We start from the raw sequence: 6555 nt of genomic DNA on the forward strand, positions 1-6555 counted from the left end.
GAGATACATCCCATGGGAAAATACGGTAGGGCTCGTCCTATCAGCTGGCGTGGGAGAAAGTGGAGACAGCATCTTCTCCCTATAGATGAACAGTCCCTGTCCCGTCCATGGGAATGGGAGAGGGCTGCCCCCAGCTTCTTTCAGGTCACTCCGTTCATGTGACCAGAGCGAGAAACCAGAGAGTGACTACAGCCTCAGTTATGGGCCAGCCTCCCTCAGTGTCCAGGCTACAACCAGACTTAGCTACTTGACCATTACCTGTCCAGTGGAAGGGACCAGAGCAGCTGGGCAGTTGAAGGGCTGGAGGTGGGGTAGGGGTGCAGTATACAGCATGACAAAGGCTGGCAGGCTTGAGGCTAGGTGCTGGGGACTGCCACCACACTCCAGAAAGGACCAAGAGGAAGAGAGCATGGATGCCACCATGAACAGTTTGAGAAGGTCGGCTTAGATTAGTCTGCACCTTTACAGGATCACATGCAATCCAACAGTGTGTGTGTATGTGTCCGTGTGCGCATGTGTGCATGTCTGTGTGTGGGTGTGTGTTTCCAGTCACTGCCACGTGGAATCTACATAATACTGCTATACAGGTCAGTGGGTTAGTGTCCGTGGTTCCATCTGCCAACACTTCTGTTTAGAAGGGACATTTAATCCTGTGTTCCTGACCTTAACCTTAGAGCAGGCAAACATTTGCTCTGAAGACCCTGCAGGCTCAGCCTGGGGTCTGGCCTGGGTAGCAGAGGTGTCTGCCCATAGCTCTGAAGGTTAGCTAGAGCAGTGATCGGAGCATGCTCATGCTTCTAGCCTCCAGAAAGAGACAAAATCCAGAAAGCACCCAGGGCTGAACATGGGGAAAGTGTAGGACAGCAAGGAGGTGGCTGAACTGGATTTGGGAAGACAAGAGCATGGGAACAGGAATCCAAGGTGTCCTTGAACCTTTCTGAAACACCTACCTACCGGCTTTCCTCCTGCAACATTAGTAGGCAGCCACCAAAAACAGTCGGGCAGAAATATTTGGAAAAAATATGCAAAGTGTTAAGAATATATGTATTTTTAAAATTCCCAAATAGAGTCTCACTATGTAGCCTGGATGATCTGGAACTGGCTTTGTAGATCAGGCTGGCCTCAAACTCATAAAGACCCTCCTCCCCCGCCCCACAGTGCTGGTATTGAAGGTGCTCACTCCTACACCAGCAAGAATGGTTTGGTCAGGATGTGGCTGTGAGGGTGTGCTACCAAGGGGCTCAACTTCAGGCTTCAGGCATGCTCATACATAGCATCCCACCACTAAGATACAACTCTAATTCCCATCCCCCTTTAAATTTTATTTTGATCCATGTTGGCCTTGAACCCATTTATTCTATAGCACAGGCTGACTTTGAACTTGCAATCCTACTGTCCAGCCTCTCCAGTAGCTGTCAAGTTCAGCTTATTAGCCTTAATATATAACAAGCTTTTTCAATTAAAAATATCATGAATTATGGCTCTGTGTGTATGTGTGGGTACCTGCATGTGAGTGCAGGCAGTTATAGAAGTCAGAAGCCTTTGAAAAGAGTGCCAAGCAATTTTGAGTTTCCTAACGTAGGTGCTGTCCTGGCTAGTTTTACATGAACTTGACATAGGCCGGAGTCATCTGAAAGGAAGGAGCCTCAAATGAGAGAATGCCTCCATAAGATCTAGCTAGAAGGCATTTTCTTAATTAGCGAATGATGGGGGAGGGCCCTGTCCATGGTGGGTGGTGCCCTCCCTGGGCTTGTGGTCCTGTGTTCTGTAAGAAGGCAGGCTGAACTCTGCGTCTGTGTTACTCTCATGGTGCCGGTCCTCTTGTGGGACTCCTAACTGGGAGCAGGGGCCGTCTCTAACTCTGACTGACTTTGGGGGTCCCACTCCTCATACTGGGTCACCCCGCCCAGCATTCATGCATGGAGAGGTGCTTCGTCTTAACTGCAGCTTGATACGCCATGTGTTTTGTTGATTCTCACGGGAGACCTGCCCTTTCCTAAACAGAGACAGAGCGGGGACGGGGTAGGGACTAGAGAGGGAGAGGAAACTGCCCCTGGAATGTAAAATCAAAAAAAGAAAAGCTGAAAGCCGGGCGGTGGTGGCATACCTCTTTAGTCCCAGTACTCGAATGGCAGGAGCAGGAGGATCCCTGAGTTCGAGGCCAGCCTGGTCTACAGAGTGAGTTCCAGGACAGCCAAGGGCACACAGAGAAACCCTATCTTGAAAACAACTTAGGAAAGAAGGAAGGAGGGAGGAAGAGTGGAAGGGAGAGAGAGAGAGAGAGAGAGAGAGAGAGAGAGAGAGAGAGGAGAGAGAGGAGAGAGAAGCAGGCTGAGCAAAGCCATTGGGAGCAAACAGTAAAGCAGCACACCTCCATGGCCTCTGCACCAGCTCTTGCCTCCCAATTGCTGCCCTGTTTGAGTTCCTTTCCTGACTGCCTTTGATGATAATAGTAATATGGAAGTGTAAGCCAAGTGAACCCTCTCCTCCCCAGCCTGCTTTCTGGTCCCCGTGTTGTGTCACAGCGATAGGAGCTAAGGTCCTCTGCAGGAGCTGAGCTGTCTCTAGACCCCTTAAAAAGTCCATGTAGAATAATACAGAGGCCAATAAGAAGGAGCAAGGCCGGAAGAGACAGTACAAGGAAATCCATGAGGGAAGTCACCACAAGTAGTAGTGAGGGGCTCCTCGTCACCTTGACTTGGCATGAGTAAGACACCAGCCCGAGACGATGTTATCTCCTAACAGCTGTGCAGACTCAGGTGACAAGCTCGCCACTCTCCAGCCAGAAGGCTCCCTGTGGCACCTTCTCTGAAGAGGCTACTCTCCCAATGTCCATGCTGTGCCCATAAGCAGGGCATTGCGAGGTCATCCAGGTAGTGTCTTGAAGAAAGGAAGGACAGACAGACAGTTGTTGTTTTTTTCTTGCTTTGTTTTTTGAGATGGTTTCTCTGTGTAACCTTGGCTGGCCTGGAATTCACTCTGTAGACCAAGCTGGCCTGGAACTCAGAGAGCTAGCTGCTTGCCTCTGCCTCCCCAGTGCTGGAACTAAAGGCGTGCACCACCACCCAGATATTCAAAGTCCTAATCACTCCAGAGGAAGCATGGCTCTGGCTGCCAGAACCCTGAATACTACCTGTTTGAAGTGATTAGATAACGTTCCAAGCTGCTGACGCCTCCTGTCTACTGTCTTGACGCACATACTCCCTAATTGTCCAAAGGGCTTTGGAACAACAGCACAGAGGTCATTCAGCCTTCTGGGCCTCCTGTGGTGCTGTTCTAAGAAGGCCCTGTGCTCTAAAGTGGGGACACTCTGACCTGCACGTTCAGGTTTAGCCACACAACTCCAAATGGACATGGCTGGGCAGCCCTGCCGTGTGCCCCGCAGAGTACCAGCCTCGGGCATGGGAGCCATCCCACCCGGGTTAGAGCATTAAGGGCATGCAGAGGTGTGGTTCCTTTGCCGCTCACACTGAGAATAAATGTTTAAATGGAGGCTTTGGAGCTGTCACTTCCTCTGCTGGGTGTCTTGCTTGGTGGGGAGGGAGAAGGCATAAGACCTATTTCTGCAGGTGGCCCCACCACCCACAGGAAGACAGGCCAGCTCTTCCCCTTGCAGAATCTCCTACTTCTATGGCATTCAGCAGCTACCCTGTCCCGTTTCCCGGCGTGCTTGCGCACAACTTGCATGAAGTCAAAACTGACCCCAATTACCCATCCGACCCATCCCCAGGTCCCTACTGTGGAACCTGATGCTGCCAGATGAGACAGTGCCCCAAAGGCTAGGGAAAGGGACCGATCTTGAGCTCACAGCCCACTGAGGGCTGAAACTCTACCTCAGAAATAAGATTCAAGATAGTACAAACCAGAATTACACTGCTACTAAAGAACCACGAAAGACAGCCACCAAGGACGAGAAGACAGGCAGGGACAGGTTGTAAAACAGTGCTCAAAATACTAGGAAGTTCCAGCAAGGAAAGAAAGAAGAAGAGGACAGGACTGGAGAGTTAAGAGCCCTGGCTTTTCTTCAGGTTCAATTCCCAGTGCTCTCCTACCAGCTAACAACCTTCTGTAACTCCAGTCTCAGGGGATTTGATGGCCTCTTCTGACTTCCACAGGCACCAGGGACTTGTGTAGTATGCAGACATACATGTAGGCAAAACCCTCATCTGCATAAAATAATGAAATATTAAAAAACAAAACCACTAACGTCTCATGGCAGGGACCCAGGGCCTGGTTCTCCTGGGGTCTCTCCTCTGCTTGCAGATGCCATCTGTCCCTGTGTTTTCACATGCCAACCCTTCATGCCTGTCAAGGGTACACACAACAGTCACATCACCTACAGTGGAGGGTAAAGTCCCCAAGGCTGCCCTCGTCCAGCTCCAGCTTTGGATTCTAGTTTCGTGTCCTGAGTCATATTTCCCTGTACTTCAGAATAACTGGCTATAAACCCAGGTTCTCCAAACCCTCCACTGTCTGAAGAGAGAGCGTGTGTGTGTGTGTGTGTGTGTGTGTGTGTGTCGCACGCTCGTGTGCACGTGCACATGCCATGGTGTGCATGTGACAGAGGACAGCTGGCAGGAGTCTCCTCTCCATCATGTGGAATCCAGGGATTGAACTCAGGTCATCAGGCTTGTTGGCAAGGCCTTTGTCCCTGAGTCATCTCCCCGTCCCTCTCCCTTATCCACTGAGTCATCTCCCCAGTCCCTCATCCTCAGCGTTGTGAATTCACTAGAGAGGCTCACAGAACTCAGGCTTTCTGGTTTATTACAAAGAATGTGACAAAAATACAGAAGAAGAGATGTGCACGACAAAGGTCAAGGAAGGGCGTAGAAGCGTCACGTGTTCTCTGGATGGAGACTGACCTCCAGGACCCTCCACGGGTTCAGCTTCTCTGACGTTCTGCACTTGTCACGCCATGTTTTTAGCCAGTGATTCTAATGTCCACGGCTTGTGTAGGAATAAGATATGGAAAGCAAAACTCCATCTAATATCCTAGGCCACTCCTGGCTGTTGAGCACAAAATCCTCGAATCAAAGCAATTTACAGCTCCAAAGATACCAGGACATCAGTAGAATTACCATCCAGTTGAGAATTAGTTACACCCATCATCCTACTAAATATATCTCCCGAGGCAAGGCCTCTCGTGTTTGCGGGCTTCGTTTGATCTTGTTCGGTTCCAGGAACTGGAGCGGTCTTGGCAAACAGCCTCATCTTTCCAGTCATCTGACATAACTGGGCAAAGGCAATGCTGTCCCCTGCTCCTGTGCCTCTGAAGATACTGGCGCAGCCTTTGGTCCCCCACCCTCACTATCGATCTGTCCACTTCTTCACTGCCAGCTACTAGTCTCTTCGTCAAAGTAGAAACCACCTTTGGAAGGGGCAGTAGGCCACTGCTGGGCCAGGCTGTGACAACAGTACTCACTGGGCAGATGCCTCTCCTCGGCTTCCTTCATCCAGATAAGGTGGGCTACACAAGCTCAGGGCAAGTGGAGGATGTTCACTACCAGGTGTTACAGCTGCATCCCGGGCTGGCGAGCTTGCCGGGTGAGACAAGGGAGGCAGCCTGTGGGATGCTGACTCTGTAGCCACCTGCTTGGCTTACCGCAGTCCTTCCCTTGTGCTCCCAAGGTCAGGATTTCGGGGAAGAAGGAGGAAAGACATGGCAAGGGGAGGAAAGGAAGCTTGGACAGTCATGCTGGCGGCACGCCTCTGGGCAAGAACTGCACTCAGACGGTGCCTGCTGCCTTGTCCCCAGTCTCTCAGGAAAGCGAGAGGACAGGGCCATGTCTACCAGGACAAACACAACTGCTCTGAGGACCATGTCCCCTATCACAGGCGTCGTGACTACACCGAGTATCTCTTGTCTGAAAACACAATGTTTGGTCATCTTAACCCGCAGTACCTTCTGTGTGTTTTCTGTAGCACCTGAGCACATACATTTCCCTGAGTAAACAAAGCTCGGTCTGAGCTGGACAGTGGTGGCACACACCTTTAATCCCAGCACTTGGCAGCAGGCAGATTCCAATGAATCTAAGGCCAGCCTGGTCTACAGATTGAGTTCCAGAACAGCCAGGTTTGCACAAAGACACCCTATCTTTCAAAAAACCAAACCAAAGATAGCCCTGTTCCCATTGCCAGGAGTCCCATAAATAGACCAAGCCACACAACTGTCACAGATATGCAGAGGGCCCAGGTCAGTCCTGTGCAGGCTCCGTGGTTGTTGGCTAAGACTCTGTGATTTCCCATGAGCCAGGTTAGCCATTTCTGTGGGCTTTCCTCTGACAGACTCCCACAATCCCTTCTCCTCCTCCTCAGCAGGGCTCCCTGGTGCTCTGGCTGGCTCTAGGGAACCTGCTCCTCCTAGATGACTTTGCCCAGCCTGAATACGGGGGGGGGGGTGCGGGGTGCTTGGCCTTACAGCAGCTTGATATGCCACGCTTTGCTGATGCCCATGGGAGGCCTGCCCCTTTCTGAACAAGATGGGGAGAGGGAGGAGAGGAGGGAGGGAAGGCTGTAGTCAGGATGTAAAATAAATGAATTAATAAACAATGAACC

This window comes from Microtus oregoni, unplaced genomic scaffold (genome assembly GCF_018167655.1).
Source record: "Microtus oregoni isolate MIOR12 unplaced genomic scaffold, Mior012 000025F_ref0000491, whole genome shotgun sequence".
Taxonomy (NCBI): Eukaryota; Metazoa; Chordata; class Mammalia; order Rodentia; family Cricetidae; genus Microtus; species Microtus oregoni.